The sequence below is a fragment of the Amblyomma mixtum genome, chromosome 4 (genome assembly GCF_055824585.1).
Source record: "Amblyomma mixtum isolate Tamu chromosome 4, ASM5582458v1, whole genome shotgun sequence".
NCBI classification, from domain to species: domain Eukaryota; kingdom Metazoa; phylum Arthropoda; class Arachnida; order Ixodida; family Ixodidae; genus Amblyomma; species Amblyomma mixtum.
Genome location: NC_143015.1, coordinates 141,159,745 through 141,181,540, shown reverse-complemented (window position 1 = coordinate 141,181,540; position 21,796 = coordinate 141,159,745). Strand labels below are relative to the sequence as shown.

At 47.4% G+C, this 21,796-nt stretch overlaps 1 protein-coding gene across 6 annotated transcripts in view; it reads right to left on the bottom strand.

Moving 5' to 3' along the window:
• LOC149348482 (uncharacterized) overlaps positions 1-21,796 on the bottom strand; it is a 133,374-nt gene continuing 111,578 nt past the window's right edge. For 2 of the 6 annotated variants that reach the window (XR_016292753.1, XR_016292758.1), the window contains 11 exons: positions 20,169-20,217; positions 19,664-19,779; positions 18,136-18,298; positions 15,842-15,938; positions 13,682-13,813; positions 11,402-11,498; positions 10,872-10,953; positions 5,042-5,220; positions 4,116-4,271; positions 860-938; positions 1-276 (listed from right to left, as the gene is read on the bottom strand). The gene's annotated coding sequence lies outside the window, so the exon portion shown is untranslated. Of the gene's footprint in view, positions 277-859; positions 939-4,115; positions 4,272-5,041; positions 5,221-10,867; positions 10,954-11,401; positions 11,499-13,681; positions 13,814-15,841; positions 15,939-18,135; positions 18,299-19,663; positions 19,780-20,168; positions 20,218-21,796 lie in introns of all 6 variants that reach the window. The other 4 variants (XR_016292755.1, XR_016292756.1, XR_016292754.1 and 1 more) reach the window with 4 other exon arrangements.

Genomic DNA, 21,796 nt, shown 5'->3' with positions numbered 1-21,796 from the left:
GCTGCTAAGTCATGTCCGCTATCATGCGGACATCAAACTGATCACTTTATATTATGATCAATAGTAGGAACGCAAAGAAATAGGTGAGTGGACAATTGATTGATTGATGAACTTTACTGACAGAAATTGGGATTACGGGTTGCGGGTTAAGACGTTGGTGAGGGTAGTAGAGGTTGGCACTTCTTGATCCAGGAGTCCATTGACCTAAGTTGGGGCTCGGAACCTCCGTACCAGCTTAAGCTGACGCTTCGGTTCCAGGTAGGCTAGGTCGTCTCACTGCTCAAGAAAAGGAACACACAAGTGAGTATCAACACAAGCAAAAAGGGAAAACTCGCATCCTACATTGTTGTAAGGAAATACTAGAAACATTCTTCTTGTACGTAAAAAAGGTTACTGTGATGATGAGAAATTTGCAAATGAAGTCCCCAATTTCCGCAATCATTTCTACGGGCACAAAATGACATGGGTCATTTTTGTGACGTTTTGCTGCCGACGAATGAGGCGAAACTAAATCTCCCCGCCAATCTCAGAACGAACGAAACCAAAACCGCTTTTCTGCCCACAACAATGGTAAAGATTTATCAACAGATGGTGGGATAGGACTGTTCCCTATAATGCTCAGTCAGTCTATCACGCTCACTGGCACTGAAGCGGATGCTACCGAGCGAAAAGGTCCTTTTCATAAGCAGCAGAACACAGAGCAGAACTCAGCCCTCGCCTGCCGTTATTAGTTTTCTTTTAAGACTTCGTATATTGTCAGCATACATTTCAAACGCACATTAACGGGAATTGACAATTTTCAACGCTGAAGGCAAAGAAGAAAGCTTTCTAAGTTCAACGAAGCAGTAATCAAACTTACGCCGAGTCCGGGACGGACAAGGCGACTGTAGTGACGAGTTCCGCTTCGTAGAGGGCGCACATCCAGAACGCCGATGCTACTGCGAAAAGCATCCATGTAAACCAATGAATATTTGTCGCTGTTTACGAAAATGCATCTATACTCTAGAAGACGAAATATTTAGGAGAAATTACTTTTTTGAAATATCGCTACAGCTCTTTTGTCATCTTATTAGTAGTAATCCAGTACCCAGATCGGGAACAGGCGCCGCCACATGCGGGCACAGTAAAGGGCCGGTCAAAAGTTCTCGGGACACACGGTCTGCTTTTGAGCCCCATAGTCGAGCATTTGCTACATCCCCGCAAGGAGCGCTGGTAGCCTTGATTTTGCTTGAACGACCAGTTTTGAGCCGACGCCCAGACATGGAAAAAAAAATTACCGACGATTACGTTACTTCCTAATGCGAAATTTGAGCGCAGCAAATAAGCTGTTTCACCTTTTCGATAGATTGAGGCAAAGAAATCGAGCAACACATGTATGCGCTATCACAGAATTTTTTTTTTATTTTTCACACGTATTCCTTTAACAAAGACTCCACTAACAGTTCTTGACAGTCATGAAGGAAGCTTTGTGGTCGGAGAAATAGACTGATATATGTTCGACTTGGTACACCAATCCTTGATTCTCAAAGACGAGATGTATACAAGTGCCTCGCGAGGTTGTCACAGCCGTGGGACGCGTTACGAGCGAGAGGAACGGGATGTTCTCCCGCATAAGTGTTAGGAAATTGCTGTTTGTCTTTATGTCAACATTAAAGTCCCCCACTACTAACATCGGTGTGGATCGATGGACGGTTAATGCGAGTTGCAGGAAGTGCACGACGTCTTTCGTGAGTGCGGTAGGGGCGAAGTAGGCAGCTACTACCAGCAAGCCGTTGGGCAACTTTGCGGCGCACAGTTCGCCAACTTCATGTGACGTGCCAAACATTTCGACTGGTATTGCAGAGAGACCTGTGCGCAAGTAGATAGCGACTCCCGCCGCTCTGTTGTGGTCTCTGCGAGCACCACAGCAGTATAGGAAATCTATGATTTCGAGAGGCTCTTCGGGATCCATCCAGGTTTCAGCAAAGCAAAGTACAGAGGAATGGCGCAGAATGTGATCGTGGTGTACGTCCTTGGCATGTGCGGCAAGGGAGCGTACGTTAAGAATGTGGTTGTGAATGATGAATCAAGTGCTGCCAGCGAATGACGCGTCCATTGGCTGTCTGCGTGTGTTACTGATGTGTGGTTAACATGTTAAGCTTCGCCTGTAAGAGTGGAACGCGACAGCGTCTTGCAACGCTGCCAGGGAGTCCACAGAACGCCATCGCCAATTCGGCTGTACGCCTTGCTGGACGGTAAATTTATTTTTTGAGGAAAGGAAATGTATCTCTCTCGCATATCTGGGTGGACACCTGCACCTCGCCGTAAGGGAAAGGGGGGAAGATGGGAGTGAACGAAGACGCCGTATTAGCTAGACGCGCCTTTGTTCATTCCAAACCATTCAGCTGGCATTACGGAGTGGCTAGCGTGCTCGTATCGCACTCCGGAGACCCTGGTTCGATTCCTCAACTCGACCAATTTCGTTCTCGGGTTTATTCATTGATGCGGTCTAACTAGAAAGGTTAATTAGGCTATTTCATATTTATATTATTGTATTTCTATCCATCATGTTCTGTCATTAACCTGTCAATTGTTGGAACTGTCTAGAATGTTCGACACAACGTATATGAAACGAGCAACGTCTTACTGAGTGGGGAAGTGCGTGGTGGTGGAGGGAACGCGGCTTCGTACTTGTTTTTTTTTCAGCAGCGTCTCCTTCCGCGGACGCTGTTGTCGCTGCGGCGCGCGTCTTTCTTTTCTTTTCTTCTGACCTCTTCATTCTCCTCTATATTAATTAGGGTGATTGATTAATTAAGCAATTAACTTAACTCAGTCCAACTTAGTTGCAGCATCACTATACGATCCCTTTGATTGGTTGCATGGTTACTAGCCAAAGTACAATTGGCCCCATTTGAAATTCGCGCACTTTGACGTCACGAGCATTTCGACCAATTGAAAAGCGTGACATTGGGGGCGGAGCTGGTTACGAGGCCGACGCCGACGCCGACGACGACGCGAAACCCAGGAACGGACGCCAAAGAGCTGCGCTCTAAAATTGCGAGGACACTTTGGCAACTAAAGTGTTGAGAGGCGAAAGCCAAGGACACTATGCCGTGACCACTTCCGGTTCGCGAGTCAATTGAATTGTTTATTCATGTATTCATTGGACGCTGTTCTTGACAGATGTCCTCCTTGGCGTCCAAACCACCCATAAAGTTTTGCCCGACGTATTAATCACGAAATGTTTCGGCTATGCTACGTAATGCTGTCGTTTGTTAGCACCTACGGCCGGAGCTTTTATGAACTACACACTTTGCGGCCACCTTCGCTACCACTATGACCCGATGCGCATGCACGGTCGTGACCCCCGCGCTGGTCACGTGACCGTGAGAGCTCGATGTGACAGGAACGGATGTTCATTGCCTACGTTGCGGAATTCTCTTTACAACAATATTGCTGACAAAATTCACTTCCCCGTATGTTAAAGGGCTACTGAAGCGGTTTTAGAATTCGATAAGTTTAAGGCTGGCGAATGTGCGAAACGTGCAGGTAAAGCCTGAAAAATCGTTTTGCTCTAGCGTTTGAAATGGTGGTGTAATAGCCGAATAAAGTCGTCGTTGGCGTTCAGCTTTCTCTGAAGTGCACAGCGACGAGCAGAGGCCCCGATAATGACGTCACGTATGACGGCACTACGTTTCCAGCGAAGAAACGGTTATTCCATGAAAGAAAACCGACGACATCGAAGGTGAAGCTCACGATGCATTGTTTGGCGCCATCTGACGACACACAGCAGCATGCAGGCGTAAGCAGCGGACATCTGAAATATCGGCAACAATGACGTCACTACCGAGTTTCCCCGCACTCCTCCAACGTAGTGAGAAGAAGCATAGCCATCGTCGCGGTTTTAATCGATGATTATGACACCATTTTAAGTGCTAGTGCAAAAATACTTTTCATGCTTTATCTAGAAGCTTGATAGATTCGAATTATTGAATGACCTCGAATTCTCAAAAAACCGTTTCAGCTTCCCTTTAAGAGAAGAGCTGCATGCCAAGCATTCTTCAGTGATAACGACAGTTGTCCAAGTGAGTGACCCGACCGTCTGGACAGAGTCAACCCTTCCCTTTTCTCCTCACCTCTTTGTCTTTGTTTCGGACCATCGCCATTGCGCCGAGAAATGACCGCCTTTTTGAGGGCTGCACCCACGTGACGACTGCACAGCCCACCCCGTCTGCACAAGTCGTCTGCTTCTGCACCGATGGTCCCAACAGCCGAGACTGCGCCTGCTGCTGCTGTACAAAGGCAGACATGCAAATTTCACTCATCGGCCACTGCAGCGTTAAAGGTGGCGACAAAATTATAGGAACAGGAGAAGAATAAAAGCTGCATTTCTTCGCTGCCTAGAAGTGTAGCCACATATCGAGCGTTGCGGTATGCTAGTCAGTGTGTGGAGCGGTTCATTCTGCACCCGGTGAAAGAATGTGGTAAATTTTTTCTGAGGTGTGCGCCAGCTATGGACTATACTACTTTAGAACTGCATTTGATGTTGCGAGAGGGTGACTAAAGCTCCTCAAAAACCAACAAATGCTACCAACATTGAAACCAACATTGAAACATTTTACAAGAAATGACGACGATATGCAGATAATGTTGCCACAAAAAAAAACAACAATCAAATACACTGGCATCGTAAAAACTCATCAAATGAGAAGGTGATGCTTAATGTAAGGAAAATATGAGGAGGCAAGGCATTCCATCCGATACAGTTCTAGGAAAGAAGCTATTTTTAAATGGGCCCTTTTCCTTGACCTGTGGGGTGAGGTTGGGGTCAGGGGTGATGCAAGGCCAATCCAGCTCTTGGTGGCTACCTCTAGCTGAGATCGGAAAGGCTGTATCCAGGGCGCAGAGAGAAGCTATTTCCTTCTTGCGTGGATTCGGGTCATTGGACGCAGGCAGCGCACAGGAACGTTCTCATCCGCGTCATCATTGTGTCTCCGGTAGTCACAGTGAGAGTTCGCTACAGCACACTGCGTGAGGAACACTGAAGCGGTTTTGTCCTCACCTCAGATGCCTCCGCCTTTAGACAGGCGCAGGTTTCCTCCTGGCAATCGTTTCCGCTGGCGCGAAGTGGTCCCCGCTGCCTGCCACTGATGCACTGCCTCGCGCTGTCACCTCCTGCCGGTGCCAGAGAGGAGGCGATCCAGCCCAGCTTTGGCTTCCAAGGAGGACACACAGCCCGAGCTGGAGAAGGAAGGGAGAGAAATTGCGAAGTATGTTGCGGAGTAATATATCTAGCGATAGAACAAGCGCTCTAGGTGGGAGGCCTAACATGAAGAGACGAAGTGAGAACGGTATGTATAGGCTGCCGATAACAGTGAGGGAAAGCAGCGCATTTTAGGCGCGCAGCAGTGAGAATGGGACCATTCCACGCCAACTGACTCTAGACTGTGCGCTCAATCATTATCCATTTGTTTAACGTAAATCATGGTTGATCGGCTTTCTGTGCGAAACGGAAAGGAGGGGCTTTCGATTAGTATTCACTTTGAATAGTATCCACTACGAAAGTATCAAAGTGGATACTAGTAGAAAGTAGTTAAATGGGATAGAGGAAGAAAATGAGGTGCTGTGATAAGTTTACAAAATGCATTGTGGGATGGCTTGTATAAACCTAAAGCACAGTGAAGCATGGCACAGTACGCCATATTTGAACAGTACGCCATATTCGAAAGCTACAGGGCTAATACGGGCAAGATCGCGTTTCTTTTCTTGGTGTTATCATTGACCCTCACTTAAAATTCCATCATCATGTAGCTGAAACGTGCAAGAAAATTTCTTATGGGTTACGCGCACTAATTAAAGCCCCAAGCTATTTTCCAGTCCAAACTTTATTATCTCTTTACTACGCATTCATCCACAGCCACTTAAACTACGGTATCTCATCTTGGGGTAACGCCTATCATATTCATCTCTGGCCTTTAATAAAACTGCAAAAGCAAGCAATGCGCATCATAACCAATACCCCTCGAATGTCACCCTCCCGCATTTTGTTCATAGATTTAAACGTTCTACCTATCTCGGCCCTTTATTTTTACAACCTTGGTATCCTATTCTTTAAGATTCTTCATCATTATCTCCCGCTAAGCATATTTTCTCTCGGCACGATCATGAGCAACATCGTCACACGTTTTGCGCTGCGTAATAACTTTTTACTACCTAAGGTCAGAACTAACTACGGCAAACAATGCCTTCATTTTTCATCCGTATCATTTTGGAATTCTTTGAACATAGACGTCAAACAAACTAATACGCTTTCTTTATTCAAGGCCAAACTAAAGCTTTTCCTTCTTAATTTGTGATTTTTTTGTTATGTTATTGATTCTATGTATCGCGGCATCTGTGTTTTATTTTACATTATCGTGCATTACATTGTTTGTATTTAAATATTTCAGTAACTAATATTACATTATGTGCCCATATTTATTCTGTTTCGTCGCTAATTAATGTGTTGTGTATTTTATATTATGTTGCATATTGAAATTTCTTTTCATGGGAGGTCCCGCCCGCGGTCTTGTACCATGGGACCTCTCGCTGTATACAATTGTAACATTTATTGCATTACTCAATAAACTTTCAACTTTCAACTTTCAAATGGGAAGTTTTTATTACATTAACGCGCTGACTTTGGAGGCTGCCTGCCAAAATGAAACTTCTGGAGGCAACGGCATAGGGCATTCGATTGGGGCTTCAGCGCTTGGTACAGGAGACATAACGAGCCCGCAAAAGCATGCGACGAGAACGTGAGAAGGAACACAAAGGAGCGCCACCTCAGCGCACTTGGTCTTCTAGTCTTCTCAGTGAAACGCGCCAATATTGGATAAACTGACCATCTATTCTAGATGCTGAAGGTAAAATTTTGGCGGTGACCCGGCCCAAATTTTGGAAACAACTCGGGCCGAATTCGGAGATTGCCATCGTGTCGGACACGCTGGACATCGACTTTGGTCGTAATCGGGGAGGGCCAAATTTGGAGGGTGGGTCTAATTTGGGCCGGGGAATCAGTTCGAAAGGACGGGTCTGTGCTAGATGACGATGAGCGGGTGGTGCGGCCGGAGAGAGCAGATGGAAATGGATGAGGAAGACTCACCGCAATGCATAGCGTAGCAGTGTGGTGCAGTTTAACATGAGGCATGCCACCACGGCAACAGCAAAAACAGCATGAGGCGTGTTCGGCTGTGGCGATAGCGTACAGGCCTCGCGCCTTCACGGATTCGGCTCCCATTCGTCTGCCTATTTTTTCTACTACCTAAGCACATTTTGTGCTTGTCTAAGGCTGAAGCTCAATTTATGATAGCGGACAGATTCCGCGGTGTTGAGCGCTGTTGGTGCATCGAGTAGAGCTATCGTTATGAAAATAAACATTCAAATTCAATAAATTTCTAACACATGGTGCACACGTTGAGGCGGTCGCACAGAACAAGCCGCTAAATGCACACTTTAGTGTCGATTTCATACACCGCACATAAATACATGTATATCTTTAAACTTCTGTAAAGGTTATGCTTCCCAAGGGTAACGGAGTGGATTCCAAGAGGAGGAATGCGGAGTAGGGGTCCGCAGAAAGCTAGGCGGGCGGATGAGATTAAGCAGTTTGCGGAAATACGGTGGGTGCAGCTGCCAAAGGACAGGGTTAATTGGAGAGACATCGGGGAGGCCTTTGCCCTGCAGTGGGCGTAGTTAGGATGCTGCTGCTGCTGATGATGATGATGAAAGATTAGGCTGATGAGAAAGACAGCTGAAGGGGGCTTAAAGCAAAATGAATGAATTGAAACGCGGCTAAGGCTGCAGAGAGACGTGCCTGAGGAGGATGCACTCATGAATGACCGGCGGAATACGAAGGAGGCGACTCCTTTGTGGTCGTGGCCGTGAACGACTCGGGTGAAACATTAACAGCCGGTTCGGTCAAAACAAAAAACTCAGGGACAGCGGAGAAGGCGGCTATCGCCATGGCAATGGCCAGCACCAAAGCAGTCACCATAATTAGCGACTCCAAGGTGGCTATAAACAATTTTGCGCGGGGTATGATCTCCCAGGACGCAGAACGAATCCTAAGAGATAAAGACTGGGACCAAAGAGAGGTAGAACTAATATGGGTGCCGGCACACTCGGGGAACAGGGGAAACGAGTTGGCTCACAGTATAGCTCGAGGTTATGTCAGCCGAGCAGTGAGCCGGGTTGAGTCCCCAAATTTCACGAGAGATGCATTCATATAATTTCACGAATACACCAATCAGTTTAAACTGGAAAGGAGGATCTATCCGCCACCAGACAAAAAGCTCGACAAAAGCCAGGAGGTAACGTGGCGTCGGCTCTAGACGCGAGCCTTCTTTAGCCCGTCGAGACTAGCACACATGTATCCAACACAATACAACGCTACTTGCAAACAATGCGGCGAGATAGCCGGATATGACCACATTTTATGGAGCTGCAGAAAGGCGCCGCCACCGGCGGACCTACTACCAGTCCCTTCTCTAGAGCGGTGGGAGGCTTTACTGGCCAGCTCAGACCCGTTGACGCAAGTCAGGGCCACTGAGTGGTCTCACAAGGTCGCCAAGAGCCATGGGCTCGAAGCCACCTAGTATAATGCCCACTAGGGCTCAGTGCTGACAATAAACGTTTTCCAATCCAACCTGCTTCGGCACAAGGGGTCCAGTCGCCACGGTCACGGCCCCTGCCTGCTACCTGCGTCGAGGGTTAACAGGTTGCCAATCGCGGTCAGGTAGCACCAAAGACGCCCATATAAGATGCTTTCGTGACTATCGTAACGTCACCGCTGCCTGGAAGCTCGCACGGCGCTGAAAATATCTATAGGATGCAATAACCTCTTACTGCACCCTAAACAGGAATAAGCCTGCATGGGTGTTTAAAGGGGGTAAGGTGCTCTCTAGCGTACTCCATTTTAGGGGCACGGTAGGCTGACCAAGTTCCGTAGTAGATTTCGATTTTATATATGCGCAGTGCCTACGTTGGGCAATGGCGGTACATTCCCACTACAAAGTATACGAACTTGGTGAAATTAGCAATGGGAGGAGGAGTTTTGGACCTGGCGCTGGAGGTCCTGAGGTTAGCGAATAGAGGGCATTGAAACCTCGGTTAAAAGATTGGTTGGTTTATGGGGTTTAACTTCCCAAAGCGACTCAGGCTATGAGGGACGCCGTAGTGAAGGGCTCCGGAAATTTCGACCACCTGGGGTTCTTTAGCGTGCACTGACATCGCACAGTTCACGGGCCTCTAGCTTTTCGCTGCACCGAAATTCGACAGGCGCGGCCGTGATCGAGCAGATTACGAAATGCTAGAACCTAGAATGTCTTGAAGAGGGGATTAGCTTCCTTTGCCAACCATATTTTTAGTGGTGAAAATCTACCTCAAGGCTAGACAAACATGCCCTATCCCTTAAAGGAAGAGTGCTAGAGGACAGCTTCGTTTTTTACTCTGTGTTTTAGAGTGTAGCGTAATCATAAAATATGCATATATCACGTGTCGCACAATCTCATATATTGTCAAAATCTCTGAATAATATCTTCATCTAGAGATACATGTGTGACAAAACTTACATACAGCTTTTGTTTTTATTAGAGGCGTTCTCAAACTGAGCGTTAGGTTGTACGAGTAGACCAGGAAGTTCCAGAAGACGCCGTGCAGTCTGTGCTGCATGTTAAGGCTGCCAAGAAATCATGCTTTGGAGTGGTTTCATTTTTGTGTGAGGTTTTTTGACCGAACGACAGTTAGGAGGAGATAAGGAGATACGATTCGTTTCAAGTATACTGAGTTTATGTTCTTTTCAACCCTCTGTGCTTGGCTCATACAAAGACACAGCCTTTCCAGACATCATCCTGGAGTCGCGCAGGGCGTTAATGACTCCACCATCTAAACCTGCGGAGAGACAGATGCTGGCCTGGCACCTGCACTGGGTACAATGTGCAGCGTCAACGTGAGCATACGCGTGGGTCTACGAAGCCATCGAGACATGCATAATTCCCCAAGTGGGAAATGGTATACCCAATCTATGCGAGCAGTTAGCCATACTTCGGCATGAACCTAATTTAGAGTAAACTAAGCAGCGAATTCGGACTACACTACATCACAATTTTTTCTTAGTCGCTTAGTAAAAATTCGTCACGGATGTCGAAACTACGTATCGTGCTGGGAAACTGCAGACTGCCGCATTGTTTCGACCTTGTGATAAAGGACAGCAGCCTGGTAATTTTACTGCAACCATTTTCAATAATCGGCGGGGCTGGCATTACGCAAGCGTCCACAATGTGGATATATCGAAAGGAGCTGCCGCAAGCAGTGCGCATTCTGCCCCCCCCCCCCCCCCCCTTTCCTTCCTCTGCAAGATATGTCTGTTGGCGTTACTCCTTTATATCAAAGGCAATATTTTCGTTTTTATTGTAATGTTAGGTCTTAAACTGCTATTTCTCATGGAGTGTAAGCTCTGCTTGAGCGCAGACGACGCTGGAGAGAATAGCAGGCTCACTGCCGTCGCCGCGTGGGCATATCTAGTGCACACCCAGTGGACACAGGCGACGATCACTCTAGAACGTGACCGCTCGGTTTCTGGTGTGGACATGAAATTTTCAAATCGAGCTCACGTAAGCAGGCTATACAAAGACAGGGCTCAAACTAGGGCATTGGTTCTTACATGAGCGTTTTATCTTTTTAAATACTTTCTTCGTAGAAATAATGTCGTTCAGTGCAATGCAGTCCTTCTAAAGAGCAAAGTCACATTTTGCGCCCTGAACTGAGAGCACTCTACTCCAAACAATTTTGGTATGCCATAAACCTACAAAAGTTCCCGCTGTCAACAAAAATATCGGCAGCCACTCACTCACCCCGTTACAGCCAGCTGAGCGGGCATTCCAGCGCTCAGCTCTCAGTTCAGGACAAATAAGCCGACTGAAGACGCCAGGAGGACTGCGTCGAAGGGAAACACTCAAATCACTGACAGCTTCTGCAGGGGGCATCTAGACATACGTACAACAACCATGTCAAACAAATAAGGGCCATCGTCATTTGTAGCTTCCATTCCAAACCGATATTTTATTCCATAGGGCCTTGAAGAAGAACATTCTAAAGACGCTAAATAATGTATCTTAAAATTAATAAAAGTTCAGCATATAAAAAATGCATGATATGCGCAGATACAGTCAATAATTTGAGTTATATTCATGGCTTTATATAAATTACTAATTATGCTCTCTATAATTAATAGTACTAAGAGCAAACATTTTTCACTGTTGAGTACTAGATTTCAAAATTGTTATAGAAGTATGAGCAAGAAAATTGCCGCGAATTACTAGGACAACACGCGCGTGTGCAGAAAGAGGATGCCGGAAGCCTAACCCCGAACTTAGACACTCACCCGACAGTTGGCGGATGACTGCCTTGCGGACGACGGTAGCGTCTTCATTTGTTCTTCGGTGAGGTCGCCGACGATCGCTTGAGCCATCGCCCCCCCGCTGTACGAAGGAGAAACCACTGTTAGAAATCACTTCGCTGTCGACAAGAAACAAGAAACAGGTGCCATTAATTAATGGCGAAAATTAGTTTTGCTCCTGTTTTACGTCGGGTACGTTCCCCAGCGGTTCTTTCTTGCCTAATCGGTGACTGTTCTTTGTTCGGAAGATGCACGATTGACCCACACAGCTTGTTAGTAGTGAAGGGCGAACACAGCAGAAACGTAAAACCCCGACTCTTCATGTCATACTAGTTTGCAATAGGTTGTGGGTTTGTCAGCACCTGAAAGCGGGCCCGCGGAGCCGCGCGTACAAAGCAAACACTACATACGCGAGTGACGGCACACCTAAGGGCGATCGCATGCCACGCGGCCAACCAAAGGGTTAAATAGCGCGCAACGCAACACGAGGGAGGATGGGGTATTCGCGGAGCACATCTTGATGACGCAGGTCGCACGTCAATGGCTCATCGCGCGCATTCACCGGCAATGGCCGGCGATCACGGAGACCCAGCCAAATCAGGCCCTCCCGAATCCGGAGCGCGTCGGCGCCGCACAGGCGGGCTACACGACTCCGGAGGTTCGGGCCTGGACTCAAGCATACATACTAGGTGCGCACGTTAAAGCACCCGCGCTCTTTGTTCCCCGGCAAAGGCCGAGGAACCCGGGAGCGAAACTCTGCGCACCTTTCTGCTGCCCGAGTGGGCTGCGATCTCGCCGTTCATTGCCCGCTCAGCGCCTCTCGCCGAAACAAAGCCCCCCATTGGTCACTCGGAGTGGCCCAATGGGGTCGCGAGGTCGAAGCGGGAAGAACGCAAGGGAGGCTGATTTACTGCGGTTCTCGAAAGAGCTTCCCTTGCAATGGGGGACAAACAGCGGGCGCACATTCCGCTCGCGTACACCCCCACGGGGGGTCTCTCTAACGAACGAAACGGCAGAAGCTGGCGCACACTCGGGCCCTGCCGCGGTGGCTCAGAGGTAAGGGGCCCGTGTACAGAGCCGGAGTACCCGGGTTCGAACCCGACCGCAGCGGCCGCGTTTCTATGGAGGCGGAACGCAAGAGGCGCCCGTGTGCTGTGTGCGATGTCAGCGCACGTTAAAGATCCCCAGGCGGTCGAAACTGGCACCTCTTTCTTCTTTCATTCCTACCTTCCTCCCTTTCCTTACGGCGCGGTTCAGGTGTCCGTCTCTGGTGTCCGCCTTACCCCCTTCCCTTACGGCGCCATTCAGGGGTCCGCCGAGATATGCGAGACAGATACTCCGCCATTTGCTTTCCTCAAAAACCAATTTACCAATTTTATTTTTACACTCGGGTAACCCAAGATGCTCAATGCCCTCAAGGTTTGGTTTGGTTTATGGGGTTTAACGTCCCAAAATGACTCAGGCTATGAGAGACGCCGTAGTGAAGGGCTGCGGAAATTAGAATTTTCTGCGCTTCTTTAACGTGCACTGACATCGCATAGTACATGGGCCTCTAGAATTTCGCCTCCATCGAAATTCGACCGCCGCGGCCGGGATCGAACATGTTAGGAAGTGCTAGAACCTAGAATGTTTCGAAGAGGGAGTTACTTTGCCAACCCTAAGTATTCCTAAGTATTCCTAGCACCATAACCACTGAGCCACCGCGGTACAACTACTTTTCAATAGTTCGTCCTGTTGTATCATCGGCCCCTTGCTTGGTCTGCAGTATTCCGAATGAAACAACACAACTGGGCGAAGCTGGTTAGTGTAGCTTTAACACTTGCTCCCAGAGAAACTAAAATAAAAGTGCCTTACGTTATTTAATAATCACGTCTAACCAGAGAGTTGTTCCGCACCGATTCTATAACTTTCACTTACGTAGTTGCAACGATTAAGCTGAACACAGGAGGTGAATATTTAGAATAAGGGAAGCTCAGAAACATCTACCCAAAGAAAAAGATTGCAAGCTTTGACGGCCTCTGTATTTCAGGCACAACCGTGCATGCTTATTGGAGTCAGTAAAATGTCACACTGAGTAGCGGAGTACTCGCACAGACGATTTGCGGAAACCTGATGCGAGTGTTCCGCACCGGATTTCAAGTTCATACGAAATTCTTTATATATTTGCGCATATCTTCACTGCTTCAGTTGTGACATTCAGACAATGCACGACGGAGTCATTTTCGCATCCGCTACGTGGGCAAAGCCATGGCCAGACGTCCTCACCTTCAGCCCTGTCTGCCGCCGCAGAGCGGGCTGCTGGACGACAACCGGGCGTCGGTGGCACCCACGTGGTGATAACGCTCCAGGCACAGGAGACGCCCGCCCCTTCCATGGAAGGCTGGCCTAGGGCTCGAGCTGCCAATCAGGGCGACATAGTGAGAACGTTAGTGGCCCAGCTTCTATGCTCTTGTACGTAATTGAAAAATAAATACGGGGGTATGGTACCTTGCGGCCGCCGCCGCGGTGGCTCAGTGGTTATGGTGCTCGGCTGCTGACCCGAAGACGCGGGTTCGATCCAGGCCGCGGCGGCTGAATTTCTTTGGAGGAGAAATTCTAGAGGCCCGTGTACTGTGCGATGTCAGTGCACGTTAAAGAACCCCAGGTGGTCGAAATTTCCGGAGCCCTCCACTACGGCGTCTCTCATAGCCTTAGTCGCTTTGGGACGTTAAACCCCACAAACCAACCAAACCGGTACCTTATGGTAGGGTATGGTATGGTACGCTACGGCATGGTATTGTATGGTATGCTATGGTACGCTATGATATGGTATGCTACGGCATGGTATGGTGTGGTATGGTACGCTACGGCATGGTGTAGTATGATATGACATGATACGCTGCGGCATGGTATCGTATGGTTTGGTTTATTCGGGTTTAACGTCCCAAAGCAACTTAGGCTATGAGGGACGCCGTAGTGAAGGGCTGAGGAAATTGCGACCACATGGGGTTCTTTAACGTGCACTGACATCGCACAGCACACGGGCCTCTAGAATTTCGCCTTCATCGAAATGCAACCGCCATAACCACCGAGCCACCGCGGGGGGCGCACTAATTGTCATGTAGCTACAAATGCTTGTGTAGACATTAGGAGCCGGGGACCATGCATGCAAGACAACAAGTGCACATTGCTCGAACGAGGGGGAAGCAAAACTTCGCAGAGTAGAACGATAATGATTTCTTGTGGGGAACACTGCCGCAAACCGGTTTGTCGACTGCATAGAAACTCGCGGGGCTAGTTTATATCGCTGCTGCAACCATCTCTGTTACACTGGCAATTGTTATATTAGTTCATATTGCGCCAGCTACATGGTTTGATTTCTTTGTTGCAGTCATGTGCGGCGAACACATATGCAGTCTTGTTGCCACTAATTCTAACATGGTTTGTGACCAACCATAACTTTATATCTAGTGTTGGGGCTTTTGTTAAAATCCATAAAATATTTTTATATAACTGCACTATTGCATTTTTGTATTTAGGATTAGGATCTGCGGATAGACTTAGAGAATGAGGGGAAATAATACTTTTTCATTTGAATTTTTTTTTGTACACGGAAAGCACAATATGTATAACTAGAACTGCATTATTAAGCTCTGGTTCAAACGAGACTTGTGGTTACGTTGAAGAGGGGGGTTTGAAAGCGGGTGTTCTCGTGGATAATATAGGAAAAATCATGGAACATGTTTTTCAGTGTGCAATACTTTTTTGCACTGGGCCTGTTCATTGTAGTAAGTAATAGCTGCCTTAACTTTTTAATAACGCGACTCTGAACGTTATGAGCACCGAATGTCTTCCTTTCTAGGTCCGGAACGAACAACACGCAATACGATTATTTTGAAATATTCTGCGTCGGTGCTTGACTGCGTAGTGCGCGCATATCGCTATTAGGAACGTCTTGCAAAGCTAACCTCGAGTCCATGGTCTGTTACTGTTACTGGTCTGTTTAAAGTATCAGCAATAGTATAAATCTCATGCCGTGAAAATCTCTCTACTTCGCTCTGTGCCAAGCTGCTTTGATTGGCGAGATGTCTGATATCTTGAACTACTATTTCCTACTACTAACTCCTGCAAAGCTGCTGAGCTGAGATAGTGCTCGACAGATATGAAAGCCTTTCTGAAATTTGAAGATGCGTTGCTCAATCAAGGACCATCTCCTAAAATGCCTATGAGACACGGACACCTAGCGGGGGTCGATGAATATAGGGTATAACCCTCATTCCACTGTCCAAAAATAAAGGAACCATAGCAACCCATGCAGTGCAGCCCCTCTGCATTTCATTGTCAGATTACTCGGCTGGAATTCAAACTCCTCCCCTTTTTATCTCCCTTATTGGCTTTAAGGCACCTAAAGTTAGTCTTCCAGGATAGCGACGTCCACACACTTACCCCTTTTGCATCCGGCGTTGCGTTTTGGGCAGTCGGCGGAATTCAGGACAGCCGAGGCGACTTGAGAATGCGCGCACATCCAAAACGGCGATGCGGCCTACGAAGAAGAACACGCATGCACACCGCTGTTTACGACCGTGAGTCTGTATTTAAAACGAAGAGTTATTTAGAGCAACTTAGTTCGTAACCACACATCCATACCTAGTTTTATTTGCAGCAACCCAGAAAGCGCTGTGTCCCCTCTGTGTCGCTTTTTGTTAGAGCCTGGATTTTTCCCAATGAACGTATACCAACTAGCTCAGCTTTCTGCCCTGTTGCCAGAAACCAGGTTGGGAACAGACAATTTCAAACAGATGCATGTGCGCATTCAAACCATAATGATAATATCAGGGTCATACCGGGGTCATGCCATGCAGGCTGGAATAGATATATGCGGCCTAATTCCGAGTGCAGCATTAAGTGGTAAAGAATTTAGATTGAAACACTGAACCGCGGATGCAAAGGAACGCCACTCCTTCGCCATGGTCGTGTTAAATAAACTTTTGACACCGGGGCCGGCTTGCACGAAACAAATAAGACCGGCTTATTTCCAGTCTAATCTTATTCGCGGTCTAGAAGCTCTCTCGGTTTTGAAGAAAGGAAAGGCGCATAGCTGGTTCATTTTGTCAGTGGACACCTCAAATGCGCCACAAACTCCGACTGAAAGTTCGGTAACTCAATGTTTTAGTCGGCGTTCGTGCCCACTTGAGGCACTCACCGACAAAGAGAACCATCAATGCGCATTTTCTTTTCTCAAAATCGAGAGAGCTTTTAGACCGCGAATAAGATTAGGCTGGAAATAAGCCGGTCTTATTTGTTTCGTGCAAGCCGGCCCGGGTCTTACGCACACAAACGTACACACTTCAAGCGCATAGCTTTATTAATTCCCCCTTTATTTATTATATCCACCTTTATTATTTCCCATGTCAAGACGACGTGTTATTCCATTGTACGCTTCCGCATATTTTGTGCTAAAAAGTGCTACTTAGGGAAAAGCTGACTACCTACTGAATCCGCTTTGAGCATCAACTACAAGGTTTTAAACACATATAATTTTCGCTCTTTATGTGCAGCATTGTCACAGGGATGGACACTTAATAAGAGTTTTCATTTTTGAGCATTCCATACCAAAGTGACCCATTGGCTATGAGTAGGCTGTCGCGGAGGGCTCCAGAATAATTCAGACAAGTTGAGGTTCCTTAATGTGCGCTGCATTGCACAGAAAATGGACACTTCTACCGTTAAGCACGTCGCTTCATCTCCCCCCTCCCTAACTCCACGACGTATACTGGCACTCTAGCCGTGTGTTGCCTCATCGAAGCCTCACTGACTCTCATAGCGCCGTACACACCGGCCCACCGACGTGCTTTTGCAGCGAAGCGTGGTCCCTGCGCCTCCACCCGTCGATTGGGCTTCGACGAGGGGTGTGGTGTCCACCAGAGAACACAGCTGGCATTGGACTCGAGAGAGCTCCGGCACTCAACTATTCGGGACCGACTGGCAGCCTGTGGCAATAAGTGATCGCCCTTTGGTGAACCCAAATGTAAATAAATTAGGGTCGGTAGGTTTTTGACAGCAGAATGTTCGCCAGTAATTAAACTATTGGTTTGACCTTCATGTTGACGGAATGATGCAGCGTCAATCAATATGAATGCAAAAAATGAGCCAGCAAACGAATACTACATCACCACCACCCTCATCATCAGCCTAACTACGCCCAATGCAGGACAGAGGCCTCGCCCGTATATCTCCGTTACTACTCACGACCAGCGGTTATCTTCGCTTCATATTACATGCCTTGCACAAGCCCATTTCTTCCTCTCGATTTCGAGTGGGATATCATTAACCCGTGTTTGTTCCCTCACCCACTCTGCCATTTCTAGTCTTTTCACGTTACACCTGTAATTTTTTTCGTAACTCGGTGCACTGTATATAACTTGTGTGTATGAATACTACACATCAGAGAATGTTTATGTATCCATGTAGAAAGAGTGCCTAAAGGGAAGTGAGGAAGGTTGTTGCAGTGGACATGTGGGCGTTGGACGAAGCCTCCCTCACCGAATACTTTAACGCATCTTCATGCACACTCATTTGAGGAAGGGGGGTACTACTTGGTTGGAGTGTGCGGAATGCGCGCAAAGAAGAATGAAGTTTGCGCGCGCGATTTTATCTACAAAAATAATGGCGCCTCCTGCCAAACCAGAGGGCATTAGCTGAAGTGGCGCCATCTCGCGACGCGTGGAGGAATTCCTCACCTACTACCACGAAAGGTGCGCGCGTGAACTTCAGCTGCTGCACACCGCAGCCTCTTGGAGCCGACCTTGGAGGCGTAGCTGGGAGTCGCAACCGCTGACGTGACGATGTCATTGTGAAAACCAGGAAGCCCATAGAAGTTGGCTTCCGAGAAAGACACCCAGTCTGGTGGAGGATAGAAAAGAAACAAAAATTTCAACACGCAACGCTGACTCAGCCGTTTAGTCCGTATAGCGCAATAAGAGAGACTGACAATATCGTCGGTTTTTCGCCGGTAATTGTACTGAGAGGAATTCCCTAAGGCGAGGTAGATTTGAAATACCTGAGTGGTTACTCATTAGCGCCCACACGACAGCAGATTTTAGGGCTGCATAGGAAATATAACAAGCAACTAACCTGCAATAAAATTTCTTTTTTCTTGTAGACTATAATAAAGATTTAGGACTCTGAAGCAGCACGCAGCCTATGAGCGAAACCTCAGTGGAGAGCTCCGAATTACTTTAGACCACCCGGCACTCTTGCCATGCAGTGACGTCGTACCAAAACAAACAGACTTTGCGCTTAGCCCTCTATGGAAATGTTGTCCCTGTGGGAGGGATTTCATGCTGGGATCTCGCGCTCATCAGCCGACCGCTATAGACACCCAGCCTCTGCTTGGGTCCATTTGTGACTTTTCTTTGTAGCGGACATGCGCCACTCGCGCACAGCTTGTTGGTTGGTTGGTTTATGGGGTTTAACGTCCCAAAGCAACTAAGGCTATGAGAGACGCCGTAGTGGAGGGCTCCGGAAGTTTCGACCACCTGGGGTTCTTTAACGTGCACTAACATCGCACAGCACACGGGCCTCTAGAATTTCTCTTCCAAAAAAATTCAACCTTTAGTCCCGGAAATACGAAAAAAAATAAACTGAGTGAAACAAGCATGCATTTCAGCTGCGGTGTTGTCGTGGCATGGCATGGATTACACCGCACCCACGTTTCCTGTCCTGGTTGATAGTCGTTCTAAACCACAAAAATACAATTTTTCTGTTGCTTGAACAAGAGGCAAAACTTACCACAAGATCTTTAGATCTTTCGCTTTCAACAACCGAAATCGAAAAAAAAAAAACTCCATGCCTTAGGGTTACGAGAGAACACGAGAAGCTCCTCGCCAAGCGCACACGTCTCGCATGCGTACGATTAGGCGGATTAAGCATCAACTTTGGCAGCGGAAATCTCGAAACACGGCCGCGTTACGAGCAGTCCAACATGCGCAAGAGCTGAAGCTAAGACTGTCTTTGTTGTTTCCGATGAAATTCGCGCATTTATTACATAAAAGGAAGGCTATGAATCGAGCACTTACCGCGCGCATTTCAACAATCGCAAATGCCCATCTTGCGCCGGCCTGCCCAACAATTTCCGTCGAAGTCGATGCCCATTCTGTACGAGTTGAGGCCAGTACACTGCGCCTTAAATTCCACCCGTTGGAGCAGAAACGATGGACAAATGGGCGCATCTAGTGCGTGGGCAAAGCAGCTGGCAGACTTCCTCACCTTCAGCATGCCTTCTTCGGGAGTGGGTGCATTGCGCCCCCTCGTGAAGTCATCTGTCCAGTCACCGTAGGCGCGCCTTGCTCAAACATTGGTGGCACACTGGCCACGGACTCGGGCTGCACATCCAGAGGGAGACCGTTAGTGTCGCAGAGACAGATGCAGTGTGTTGCATTTTAAAGAACAATTTCATCAAAAAAGGTTTTTACTGCTATATCAACGTTACTGGCTAGAACTGAAATCAAATTTAAAATGCGGTGTTTAACGTCCCGAAGCGACACAAAACGCTAGGAACACCGTAATCGAGAGTTTCTGAAGACTACTTGGGACTATTTTACGTGCGCTGACATTGCAGGGCACACACGCGCCTCTAGCGCAAAATGATTGATAATTATTCCGAACCGACATTCGTATATACTATACTGGAGGTTCTATAATACGGCATCACAAAGGAGGTGCATGCAGCAAGGAAATACAAATACACGGTCCAGGAAGGTCATCAACGTACCAGTCATGGTGGTCACTCCGTGAGGCTGATGTAAAACAGGAGCAGTCCTCTGCAGAAGACAAAATATGGTCTTAACAGCTGTGTTAGCTCGCCTGCATTAAACACACCCAGTAGTGAGCACTGAGCTGTTTGCCCTTGACCCGTTCTGAAGAGTAGCCATACAGAGGCCAAGAGTAGCCAAAAGTAGCCCATCGTTCTCTTTCGACGCCAGATTAATCACAGCTCGGCATACGATGCAATGGAGAATAATGGTTTATGTTCATTTTCTGTAGGAGGTCCCTGAAAGCCTCAATCGGTGACGAAATTTTGTCGTCCAGCCGCAATCTAAAGTCAGCAATCTGAAGTCCTGTCTCCGAACTGGCACAGATTTCTTCTGCTTGATATCGTTCCGATGTTCGGTTTATGTGAACCCAATCTGCGTAAAAAGGCTCTCCAACGGAAATTTGAAACTGTAGGTAAAAGGGGCTTATGGGGCAAGGGAAAGGAAATGGGTCCCCTCATCAATGGCAGGGTGCCTTTTTCAAATAGTTGATCCTGACCAAGAAAAAGAAAAAAGTTGTATGCTTATTAAAACTTTCATGGTATTTGAAGTGGTAAAACGGGGTCATACTCTTAGAGAAGCGAAGGATGAAGTATGTGATATAAAATTTTGGATGTGTGTGCGAAAATGCGCTTAATAAAAAGGTTTATAGTCTTATATATAAATAAGTACAGGTTAAAAGGATATGAACTGAAATCAGGCCACTGCAGTGCTCGAAAAAAGGTGGGCATTGAGATCACAGTGAGTACCGCAGACTCTACAGGTGGCCAAACAAGTGTTCGTAACAATGGGGTAATTCAGTTTTAAGGGCGATACTACTCTAACATCCGGCTGCCATTCAGCTCGAAAGGAAGGTGTCGCTTATATATGTGCAAGTGTGAGGACAGTGCACCGTTAGACGAGACAGCAGGTGTCTTCTGCGGTGGGAATGATTTGGCTTCGAGTAAAGATGAGACGAACGCCGGCAATGAGGTGCGTTAAGCATTGGCCGGGGTCTTCGTTTACTGTTTAATTCCGCCAAAATCAGGGCTGCGGGACACACACACGTGCCACGCAGAGACTACTAAAAAGTGAATTTTTTAAAATCGACCATGCTGTCAGTAACACGCTGAAATTAACGCAGACAAATACGACTGAAGATAAGTGTCGCAGGTGCGCGTTAACGCTGAACTCGAATATCACAGAAACCTACTGTCGTGCGGGGGTCAGCTCATAAACTCAAAATTTTTTTGCTCCGATTCGGGCAGCTCGTCGGCCTGCGCCGTAGCGTCGGTAGATGGGACTGGAAGTTAGTAGATTCAAATAAAAGTGTTTTGCAAGCGGAACTATCAGAATGAACATCTTTAAAACTGCGCGCGCTTTTTTGCTTCCGGAAACTGCAAGCACCCTCGTCTCTGGTGGCGTCCGGTGAATAGGAAGCTCCCGTCGCTTTAAATAAAAGAGAGCGCTTTATTTAAGCTCTCGGAGGTATATAATCCGAAACTATGTCTGCAGCAGGACAAATGGTTATCCTCTTTTCCTCCTATTTAAATTTACCGTGTTCAGTGGGAACACCTACCGCCCTTTATTTTGAAACTTAATATTTCAA